This window comes from Carassius carassius, chromosome 13, assembly GCF_963082965.1.
Source record: "Carassius carassius chromosome 13, fCarCar2.1, whole genome shotgun sequence".
In the NCBI taxonomy this organism is placed as follows: domain Eukaryota; kingdom Metazoa; phylum Chordata; class Actinopteri; order Cypriniformes; family Cyprinidae; genus Carassius; species Carassius carassius.
The window spans coordinates 7,956,401-7,968,186 of NC_081767.1; positions in this window are offsets into that span (position 1 = coordinate 7,956,401).

Below are 11,786 nucleotides of genomic sequence, written 5' to 3' on the forward strand. Positions count from 1 at the left end.
TCTGCATCAGGCAAACTGGACAGATATAATAGAGAAAGCGATAAACAGAGCAGGAAGGGTTAACCATCAGGTCACACCAGGACAAGACAGGACTGGACTCGCACTGCTTCCTACGAGAAAAGCGCAAAGAGAATCTGACAAGGAGACAAACAAAAGCAGAGGAAGAAATAGAGGAATAATCAGAGGGAAAGAGGGAACAGTTGGGCAGAGTGCAAGTGAGGTAGTCAGAGAAGATGATTAATAGCTGGGAAACGAGAAAGGACAAGTGAAAGTAACCCAAAAGACCAGAAGAGGGAGACAGAGTAAAAAGGAAACAGGAACCTGACAAGACAAGACATAACAGTACCCCTCCCTCAACGAGTGCCCCCTGGCGCTCCCGAGGAGGAAACCTGGTGGCTACAGAGGAAATCATCGATCAGCGAGTGGTCCAGTATGTCCCGGGAGGGAACCCAACTTCTCTCCTCGGGACCGTACCCCTTCCAATCCGCAAGGTAATGATGACCACGCCCCCGAGGATGCACGTCCAGTATCCTGCGGACCCTATAAACAGGGGTGCCCTCGGTAGGGATGGCGGGGGAGGAGAAGGAACGAGCAGGGTCGCGAACAACCGGCTTAATACAAGAGACGTGGAAGACTGGGTGAATGCGCCGAAGATAACGAGGGAGAAGAAGTCACACCGCGACAGGACTAATGATCTGCAAAATATGGAACGGGCCAATGAATCGTGGGGTCAACTTACGAGAAGTAGATTTAAGGGGAAGATTGAGGGTAGAGAGCCATACTCTCTGACCGCGAACATATCTAGGGCTCTTGGCTGCTCTAATAGTCTGTTTCCTATGACGGCAAAGAGCGGACCTGACACTCCTCCAGGTGCGTTCGCAACGTTGGACAAAAGCCTGAGCGGACAGGACACAGGAATCGGGCAGCTGGGATGTGAATAGAGGAGGCTGGTACCCCTGGGTACATTGAAAAGGAGACAGACCGGTCGCTGACGAGGGAAGCGAGTTATGGGCGTATTCGGCCCAGGGAAGCTGCTCTGACCAGGACGCCGGGTTTGCCCGCTAATTTGGAAGAGTGTGCCCACTGAAGAACGGCCAGACACGTAGGAGCGGGAACGAAAAGAAGGTTCCTCGGACAAGCGCGCAGTGAAGGAGTGTGAGCAAGAGCTCGTTTAACTTGCCTCTCAATTCCCCAGACAGTCACTCCAATGACACGCCCCTCGGGGACAATTCCCTCGGGGACCTTAGAGACTTCTGAAGAATTAAAGAGACGAGACAAGGCATCAGGCTTGGTGTTCGTAGAGCCAGGACGAAATGAAATAATAAAATCAAAACGAGCGAAAAACAAAGCCCAACGAGCCTGGCGCGCATTAAGTCGTTTGGCAGAACGAATGTACTCTAGGTTCCTATGGTCCGTCCAAATGACAAAAGGAGCAGAGGCACCCTCCAACCACTGTCGCAATTCGCCTAGGGCTAGGTGGATGGTGAGCACGCGTGACTTAGGAACGGGCAAATCAATGACGGCCTTGACCTTAGCGGGATCCATCCCAACGCCCTCTGCAGAGATAACTGAACCAAGAAAAGTGACGGAGGAGGCATGAAAAGTGCACTTCTCAGCCTTTACGTAGAGACGGTTTTCTAAAAGGCGCTGGAGGACGCGCCAGATGTGCTGAACATGAATAGGGAGTGTTGGCGAAAAAATCAAGATATCGCCAAGATAAACGAAAACAAAGATGTTCAGCATGTCTCTCAGGGCGTCATTTATTAGTGCCTGAAAGACAGCTGGAGCGTTAACGAGACCGAAAGGAAGGACCCGATATTCAAAGTGCCCTAACGGAGTGTTAAACGCCGTCTTCCACTCATCCCCCTCCTTGATCCGCACGAGATGGTAAGCATTACGAAGGTCCAATTTAGTAAAAAACTTGGCTCCCTGCAAGATCTCGAAGGCTGATGACATAAGAGGTAACGGGTAACGATTCTTAATAGTTATGTCATTCAGCCCCCGGTAATCTATACAGGGACGCAAGGACCCGTCTTTCTTTTGAACAAAGAAAAAACCCGCTCCGGCAGGGGAGGAGGAGGGAACTATGGTACCTGCGTTAAGAGCCTCGGACAAATAATCTTCGAGAGCCTTATGTTCGGGAGCTGACAACGAGTATAGTCTTCCCCGGGGCGGAGTGGTTCCCGGAAGAAGATCTATACTACAGTATAAAACTATATACTGTATATACAGTAGAAAGCGTGCGAGTAAAGCTGGCTGGTTCCAGTCGCAGGAGGCAGCAAGGGTCCGAAACTCATTGGAGTAATCAGTAACAGATCGCTTTCCCTGACACAAAGACGACAAAACCCGGGAAGCCTTCTCTCCAAAAACAGAACGGTCAAAAACCCGAATCATCTCCTCCTTGAAGCTCTGATAATGGTTAGTACATTCAGCCTCCTCCTCCCAGACTGCCGCTCCCCACTCCCGGGCCCGTCCGGTAAGGAGAGAGATGACGTAGGCGATGCAAGCCTTGCTCTTAGCATAAGTGGTAGGCTGGAGAGAAAAAACTACATCACACTGAGTGAGAAATGAGCGACATTCGGTGGGCTCACCAGCATAGCAGGGAGGATTATTGACTCGGGGTTCAGGAGATTCTGGAGCCCTGGGGGCGGCCGGTGGATCGAGGCGAAGATGTTGTAGCTGTCTTGAGAGGTCAGAGACTTGGGCAGCCAGGGTCTCAACGGCATGTCGAGCGGCAGACAATTCCTCCTCGTGTCTGCCTAACATCGCTCCCTGGAACTCGACAGCTGACTGGATCGGTTTCGGAGTCACTGGGTCCATATCTGGTCAGATTCTTCTGTTAAGTAGGTGAGTGGTGACCCAAATGCGGTTCAACAGAAAATAGAGACTTCAATGAAACTCAAAAAGATCTTCTGGAAAAAAGGCAAATGAACAACCCGCAGAGCGGGCGATAAAAAAACAAAAACAAAAAACAGCCGGACTTGAAAAAAGGTCTCTTTGGCAGCAGTCTGGGACTGCGGATATAGCGGCGACTCGCCGTGGGTCTCTCAGAGGGCACGCGGAGTAGGGGCTGGCCGTGAGGGATGGAACTCTCTCTGCATCAGGCAAACTGGACAGATATAATGGAGAAAGCGATAAACAGAGCAGGAAGGGTTAACAGGCAGGTCACACCAGGACAAGACAGGACTGGACAGGACTGGACTCGCACTGACTCTGACAGGGTAGTAGTATGCTTCCTACGAGAAAAGCTCAAAGAGAATCTGACAAGGAGGCAATCAAAAGCAGAGGAAGAAATAGAGGAATAATCAGAGGGAAAGAGGGAACAGGTGGGCAGAGTGCAAACGAGGTAATCAGAGGAGATGATTAACAGCTGGGAAACGAGAAAGGAAAACTGAAAGTAACCCAAAAGACCAGAAGAGGGAGACAGAGTAAAAAGGAAACAGGAACCTGACAAGACAAGACATAACAGGCCCACTAAAATCGTGATGGTGTGACATCGTCCCCCTATATATATCACTGCTCACCCGATCAGGGCGTTTTCTTTTAGATTCAGAAATTCCAGCAGAATTGCTGAGCTAAGAGACTCAAAAACCATGCTACGCTTGCGCCAAGCCTCCAGTCTTGATTTTCCATTCATCAAGATCCTCTGATTCAAACTGGTTTTTCTCATAAACTCACTTCAGCAGAGACCAACTGGAGCCACAAAGTGCATCAGGACTCTTTCAAACAGGTGAGACGTGCAAGTATCAAACTTAGTCTTATTAATTTATACATTAAGTATCATATTCACCTTTTACAAAGGTGTGTTTGAATTAACTTGAATTAACACTTCGGAGGGAGACTTCCCAGCCCGTCCTCCAGGATTCACCCGAGCCGTGGGTCAATAACCCCCCATGTTACTCTGGCAAACCCACGGAGTGTCTGCCGTTCCTTACTCAGTGTGAGGTTGTGTTTTTTCACTCCAGCCGTCTTCCTACTCCAGAGAACACTCACGGATAGCCTATATCATCTCGCTCCTCAAGAGAAGAGCCCGTGAGTGGGGGACGGCTGTATGGAATGCAGAGGCAGATTGTCTGGCCAGTTATGTCCGGTTTAAAGAGGAGATGTTACGTGTCTTTGACCGTTCGGTCCATGGCCCTGAGGCTTCTCGCACCTTATCCTCCTTACGGCAGGGACACCGTACTGTCACTGACTTCTCCATGGAGTTCCGCACTCTCGCTACTTCTTGTAGATGGAACGAGCCAGCTGGATGTCGAGATAAGGGATGAGGTATTGGCCCGAGAGGTTCCGACGCGCCTTGATACTTTGATTGATTCCGCCTTACGAGTTGAGGAGCGCTTTGAGCTGTGCCAATGGGCTAACCGCGCTCACACCACGCCCACCCCATCAGCGACTGGTTGCTTTCCACCTACAGTCTCTATCGCTCCTGAGCCGATGCAGCTGGGAGGAATATCTCAGCTGTTGAGCGCCAGCGTCAGATCACCAACCGCCTCTGCCTCTACTGTGGCGCGGAGGGGCACTTCGCCGCGGCGTGCTCGGTAAAAGCCAGAGCTCACCAGTCGTAAGAGGGCGACTGGTGAGCGCCTCTTCTCTGGACCCTCAACCGCACTTCCGGACCACCTTCCCTGTTTCTCTTCACTGGGTCGAATCCGCTGCATCTTGTCCAGCCTTGATAGACTCTGGAGCGGAGGGGAACTTTATGGACAGGAGCTGGGCTTTGGAACAAGGTATTCCTCTCGTTAGTCTTCGGGACCCCACTTCTATCTTCGCCCTAGATGGTAGCATTCTTGCCCAGGTGAACAGTTCTACAGCACCGGTGAGTCTCACCGTGTCCGGTAACCACAGAGAGACTCACGCTCAATCGGTCACGTTTCTCGGTTCCGTTATCTCTTCCCAGGGTATTAGTATGGACCCTGTCAAGGTTCGCGCTGTCACTGACTGGCCCAGACCAGAATCTCGTGTCGCTCTTCAACGCTTTCTGGGTTTTGCTAATTTTTACCGACGTTTTATCTGAAATTTCAGTCAGGTAGCGGCCCCCCTAACTGCGCTTACTTCGGTCAAGGCTCAATTCTCGTGGACGGAGGCCGCCCAGGCAGCATTCGAACGTCTCAAATTGCTCTTGTCATCTGCTCCTATCCTTATCTCCCCCAACTTAGAGAGACAGTTCATCATCGAGGTCGACGCTTCAGAGGTGGGTGTTGGGGCCATCCTCTCTCAGCGCTCCTCGGCCGATGATCAGATTCATCCCTGCGCTTTTTTTCGCATCGCCTTACTACTGCTGAACAGAATTATGATGTAGGTAACTGTAACGATACAAACATCATATTGATCGGGAAGAAGGAGGCGGGAACCGGCGGACAGTCAAATGAAACTTTAATAATCAAAATAAACACAAAACAGCACAACAGCCCCTCGCGGACGACTGTTGCACACAAATAAAAAGCAAACACAAAATAAAGTCCAGGCCTGGTCCTCTCTCGTCCTTCACTGTCGTTGCTCCAGTTTTATATCCTTCCATCTCTGTGGGACTCGCTCCTGTTCCCACATCTCTCGGCCCTGCCCCACTAGTCACAGTAACCAAGAGCTTTTGGCCATTCGTCTCACGTTAGGGGAGTGGCGGCACATGCTGGAGGGAGCTGCGGCCCCGTTCGTAGTCTGGACTGACCATAAAAATCTTGAATACATTCGGTCAGCCAGGAGACTTAATGCCCGTCAGGCTCGTTGGTGCCTCAGCTAGTCTCTCCTCCGGGTTTCACCCACAGACGAATGGTCAGGCCGAATGCGCTAATCAAACTATCGGTCGGCTGTTGCGTAGTCTTGCATTTCATAACCCCGCGTCTTGGGTAGAACAGCTTCCTTGGACTGAGTATGCATACAATTCCGCCCCCGCGCCGGCTACCGGTCTGTCGCCATTCCAGGGTTGTTTAGGTTACCAGCCCCCCCTCTTTCCTTCCAACACCGAATCCAAGGTGCCTTCCGTACGAGCGTTCATTCAACGTTGCAGACGAACTTGGAGATTGGTCCGATCCGCCCTTTGTAGATCGCGCTCCGTTATGTGCCGCTCCGCTAATAAACGCCGTGTCAGAAGCCCCCGTTATGTCCGCGGACAGAGGGTTTGGCTCGCTACCACTAACCTTCCCCTTCAGTACCCCTCGCGTAAACTGGCTCATAAATTCATTGGACCTTTTCGCATTATTAAGATTCTTAGTCCGGTCTCTGTCAGGCTCCGGTTGCCGGCCTATCTCCGTCGTGTTCATCCCGTGTGTCATGTCTCTTGTTTGAAGCCTGTTATTCGTGCCCCCCCTCGTCCTGTCGTGTCCCCGGTTCGTGTTGAGGGCTCCCCCGTCTACAGAGTTCGTAGGTTGCTCGATGTTCGCCCCAGGGGGAGGGGTCATCAATTTCTGGTAGATTGGGAGGGTTATGGTCCTGAGGAGAGATGCTGGATCCCCTCCCGGGACATTCTGGACCGCTCGCTTATCGGCGATTTTTACCGCTCCCGTCAGTCCCCGTCTTCTAGTGCGCCAGGAGGCGCACCTTGAGGATGAGGTACTGTCATGATCCTGGCTTTCCTTCTCTTTTCTTTTCATTCCTCTCCTCCCTCTGCTGGTTGTTTTTTGTCCTACTCTCACTCTTACCCCTCATTACAGTCAGCTGAAATCCATTCTCTCATCGTCACACCTGTTCGCTATCTGCCTCCTTTACCTTCGCTATATCTAGCTCTGTTTTTCGTGTCTGTGTTGTCGGACTATTGTTTAAACTAGATGCAAGGAGTTGAGAGTAATCGTTACTCCATTATAGTCTTGTCTTTCCCTGTCTAGTCTAGTCCAGCTCTGTCTTATTCAGTGTTTCCTGTAGAGCCTTAGTGTAGCAGTTGTGCTTACCTCCTCTGTGCTGTACCCAGCGGTCTTCGTAGAGGGTTGGAGAGAACTGCGCTTCTCACCTGTGCCTCTGGTCTCGCCGTTCAAAGAGTCGCCCGGACCTCCGGCTGAAATCCTGAGTTTCCCCTTTGAAGAAGTGGTCAAGGACCCTGTGTTACTTTGTGAATCCTTAGTTCTGTTTTTCAGCCGTGCGGCACATCCTATTTTCTCATTAAACAAGACTGTACCTACTTTTTTCTCTGGACCCCTCTCATTTATCACAGATGTATAATCTACTGCACAGCCTGGTCCAGCCCAAGAAGCCTGGTGATTGTTTAATCAAGGACATTGTAGCATTGCTCCAAGAACATTATGCACCAAAACCTCTTATCATTGCTGAAAGATTTCGCTTTCATAAACTCAGAGAATTGATTGCAGAATTAGTTACCGTATTAAAGCACATTGAATTGGCACAGCGCTGAATGACACAATGAGACAGATTTGTCTGTGGACTGCATAGTGAGACAATTCAAAAAGCGAGCAATAGAAACCAGTGTATCCATGCAAAGGCTGCAAAATATGCACAAGAGTTGAGTATATCCAGTCAAGTTCACAAAGTATACAGTGAGAATATAAAACAGGATGGCAAGAAAGCAGGTTACCTCTGTGGAAAGAGTGGACATCCAGCACAGGAATTCTGGTACAAATACAAAGACTGCAGAAACTGTGGAAAAAAAGGGCACATTTCACATGCATGTCAAAACAAAAAGCTGACCGTAATTGAGAAAATAAATCCAACTAAACCTGTGGAACCAAGGAAAGGTTATGTCAGGAAAACTAAAAATAAATGTGTAAATCAAGTGGAATATACAGGGAAACAATTGAGTTATCACGTCATATCTGTTAGCTTTGATGGTCAGAGTGGACCTGTCACTGCAGCTCAAGTGAAACAATTCACAAGAACTGACCCAGTTTTGTCAGAAGTTTTAGCCTGGATCTCTCATGGAAAGAGAGGAGAGATGACAGACAACTTCAAATCTTATCTGAATATCTAAACGAGCTCACAGTACAATCTGGCTGCCTACTATGGGATTATTGTGTCATCATACCCCCGCCTTTGAGGAACCTTTTGCTGAAAGAACTTCATGCAGGCCACGCGGGAGTAGTGAGGATGAAAGAAATGGCCTGCAGCTACTTCTGGTGGCCTGGCATAGATGCAGAGGTTGAAGAGGAAGCAAAGGGGTTATCAGAATGCCAGGAAGTAAGAAAAATGCCACTGATAACCCCTTTGCACCCATGGGAAATTCTAGAGGAGCCATGGCAAAGAATACATATTGACTTTGCAGGACAAATGGAGAGCCACATGTTTCTGGTGATTGTCGATGCTCACAGCAAATGGCCGGAGGTAGCAGTTATGAACAGTAAATTTTCAGAAAAAAACTTTAAAGAGCTTAGGTCTGTGTTCAGTCGTTTTGGGATACCACAGTAGGGATAATAGCCTCCAACTGGTGTCTGAAGAGTTTCAGTCGTTCCTGCATGTAAATGGAATTTAACACATTAGATTTGCATTTTATCAGCCATCCACCAATGGCCTAGCTGAAAGATTTGTCCAGACTCTAAAGAGGATTCTCAAGACATTGCAGGGTAAGGGTTCCAGCGATTGAAAACTTAAACCAGCGATTGAAAACTTTTCTGTTGTCTTATAGGAACACACCTCATGCTCTCACTAAAGTCTCTCCAGCTACAGCACTACTGAAATGAAAACTACGCAGAAGACTGGACCTGCTGAAACCAACAGGAAGCAAATTGTCTTGTCACAACAGCAAATGCAGGTGGAGTGGCGATGTAAGGTGAAGTTTAGAAGTTTCAACAGAGGCGACAGCGTACTTGCTCGTAATTATGGAAAGGGAGCAAAATGGGTACTCGCAACCATGTGATACCTGAAATCTTGCCCACACCACTGTCTAGTGAACCTCGAGCAAGCGTTCCTTCTGAGAATACATCTCCTATACCAGCTACTACACCAGTGACTGTTACAGACACTCTAGTAAAAAACACCACAGTTCTATTATGGAACTGTGGATAAATTACTGAACAAAATACTGTAGCATAATAATAATAATATTATCAATACTAATAATAATGTCACGGCTGTAATAACATTCTGTAAAGAATCCACTGAGGCAAGTTGAAGTAGGACCCATGTGTAGTTTTAATGAAGTCCAAAAACAAAACAAGATGAACAGAGACAAGACTTAGCATGAACAAACTCACCTAACAGTGGTTTCATGAACAAAGCTAGACAAAACACAATGGCAATATTAGTTCTATATTATGTCAAACAAAGGAGGCACTCCCAGACTTGAACTGGACCAGATCTGCTTGCTGCTCACACTGAGCTCAAAGGTAGATCAATAACATTGGCAATTATTCTCAAGCATCCACTGGAGCTTGGGTACTATAGTCCCCCAAAGAAAATTAAATAAGAAGTCCTTAAGGGAAACTTGTGGTTCTGACTGTTCCATCATGTGTACAGGAATTATGGCCTCTAGGAAGACATAGTGTCTGACTGCTGTCCCGTGTTTGCAGGTCCGTCTTCTCATTCCCAGGCGTGTCAGTAAACATGTCATCTGGATACCACCTGCATTCCAAAAGGGAGATGGACAGTAATATTTGGGAGATAGGATGCTTCCTGCTCAAATAATGTAACCATTAACAGCACAGCAGGTGGGGCTTCCTCCCACGGGTCGAGGAAGCCCAAAACTCCTTCCATAAGACAACCAGAGGACTGACGGTAGGGAAACTTCAACACTCATCACCCATAATGCTAGATCCGATTGTCTATGGGCAGTGATTAAAAAAATTCACAAGTACGATCTGTAGTTTTAACAAAAGCCCTGGAGCTGTCAAAATATGTAATCTGGTGTAGTGTTAATTTCGTCAGACGAGACGAGACGAAATATGTTCGTCAACAACCTTTTTTTTCATAACTAAGACGAGACGATGACAAGACTGCACCACTGTCCAAAAACGCTGACTAAGACTAAATTAACATGCATTATTGTTGACGAAAAAATACGAGATGAAATGTTTTGCATAAAATAAAAACTAAGATAAAATCTCTCTTCATTTTCGTCTACAATCGTCTCTGCTTTTTCATCAACTGTTACGCCTTTAAAAATTCAGAATGAGTTTGCGGCTTCACGCTGTTGCTCAAGTTACAGGTCTCATACTCCTGTTGCTGCCAGCCTGTGGCTGCAACACAAAACTGCTGAACGCACAACACCCAAAGCGAACACGAGTGATGAGCGAGCGACGACGACATGCTAGGTCGAAGGAAGAGGCTCGATATTTGTGTGTTATAGTTAGCAGCGGTCTGTTATCAAGAAATAAAATAGTGTGTGCGTAAAAAGAATTTGTCTACACGCCGCTCAAAAAATACAAAATAAAAAAAATTCCTGAGCGCAAGTCCACCGTCTAGGCAGGCTTTTTGTGTTAAATTATATTTCCTGTTGCTGCGCAGGCTTTTTTATTGTATATGACAGCTCATGTCCCAATGACCGGTCTTTGCATTACGATTAAAAGCAGTATCAATAAAGTAAAAAATTGTGATCAGGTTAATCATTTGTGAATGTGTCTCCTAAATCAGAATTTGAAAACCAGACACATTTAACATTTGCATCCAACAAAAATCATTCAACAAGTGTATTTTGTCAGGTAATTATGACATTTAACCAATGTTTGAGATATGTGAAACACTTTTTTTACTGAAATGTTTATCAGTAATAATGTGTTATTTTAAAAAAACACTAAACATTTTTGACTAAAACTAGACTAAAATTAAAAGACTTTTAGTCGACGAAGATACCTTGACTAAGAAAACTTGACTGACAAAAAAAGATATGTGAATGACTAAATATGACTAAAACTAACAAGGACATTTGGCACAAGACTAAGACTAAATTAAAAATAGGTGACGAAATTAACACTAATCTGGTGGAATTTACCTGACCTGGTTTGCATATTTTGTGCTCATGTCAAAAGTGGAAATATTGCTATTTCACAAGACAGGGTTACTAAGTGACTTTATAATTCTAGTCTCATATTAATGCATATGATATTTCAGACTTCGAGCATATACTTTTGAAAACTCTAAATCTAAACCTTGCATCACTGTAAATGGGATTTTTGTTTTGTTTTGTTTTGCAAACTGAGGACCTACATTATTTTCTGTAGTATAACGGAGAGATTGTCCACTTGTTTTGCACCTGGAACATTGCTTTAACACAAAACATTTGGTTTTCATAACACATGGCCTAGCTACATCCAGTCTAATGGAAATCTGTCCTGTATCGATAACTGTAACATATGTTAGGATATTTTTAGACTAGTGGACACATTGAATATGTTAAAAAAAACTGACTTTAATGGAAAGATTTTAATTGAAGCAGGTAATGCTTCAAAATGCATGATCTCAGCAAATGATGTCCATACGTGGAGTACAATGAACAACACTGACCGGCTGACAGACTCTGAAACCTCTAACTGAACACTGCACTGTTCTGTGCTCAGTATGTACGAGTCCTGTTTTCTGTATATGCACTCTCTCATAATATAAGATATTCTTAATGCAGTTATTTGGAGTCTTTTGCTGCTTAACGTTTTTCGTCTTATTTGATTAATTGTCTATAACCAGGCACTGATGTCAAATATTTACTAATAGTCTGTAGAGTTTCAGTGCTGATACAGTACAGGAGTTTTGAGTCATGTAACGTTTCAAAGTATTAGTTATATTGCTTTACTGTCATATGGGATTGTGTCAGTCAGAAGCAAAACAGTGTGTAGATAAAAAAAAAGGCTGAAATTTTATATTTAGCCTTATGAGAATGATGCTTTGTTTTTATTGTACTGCCATGTACATTGCCTTTG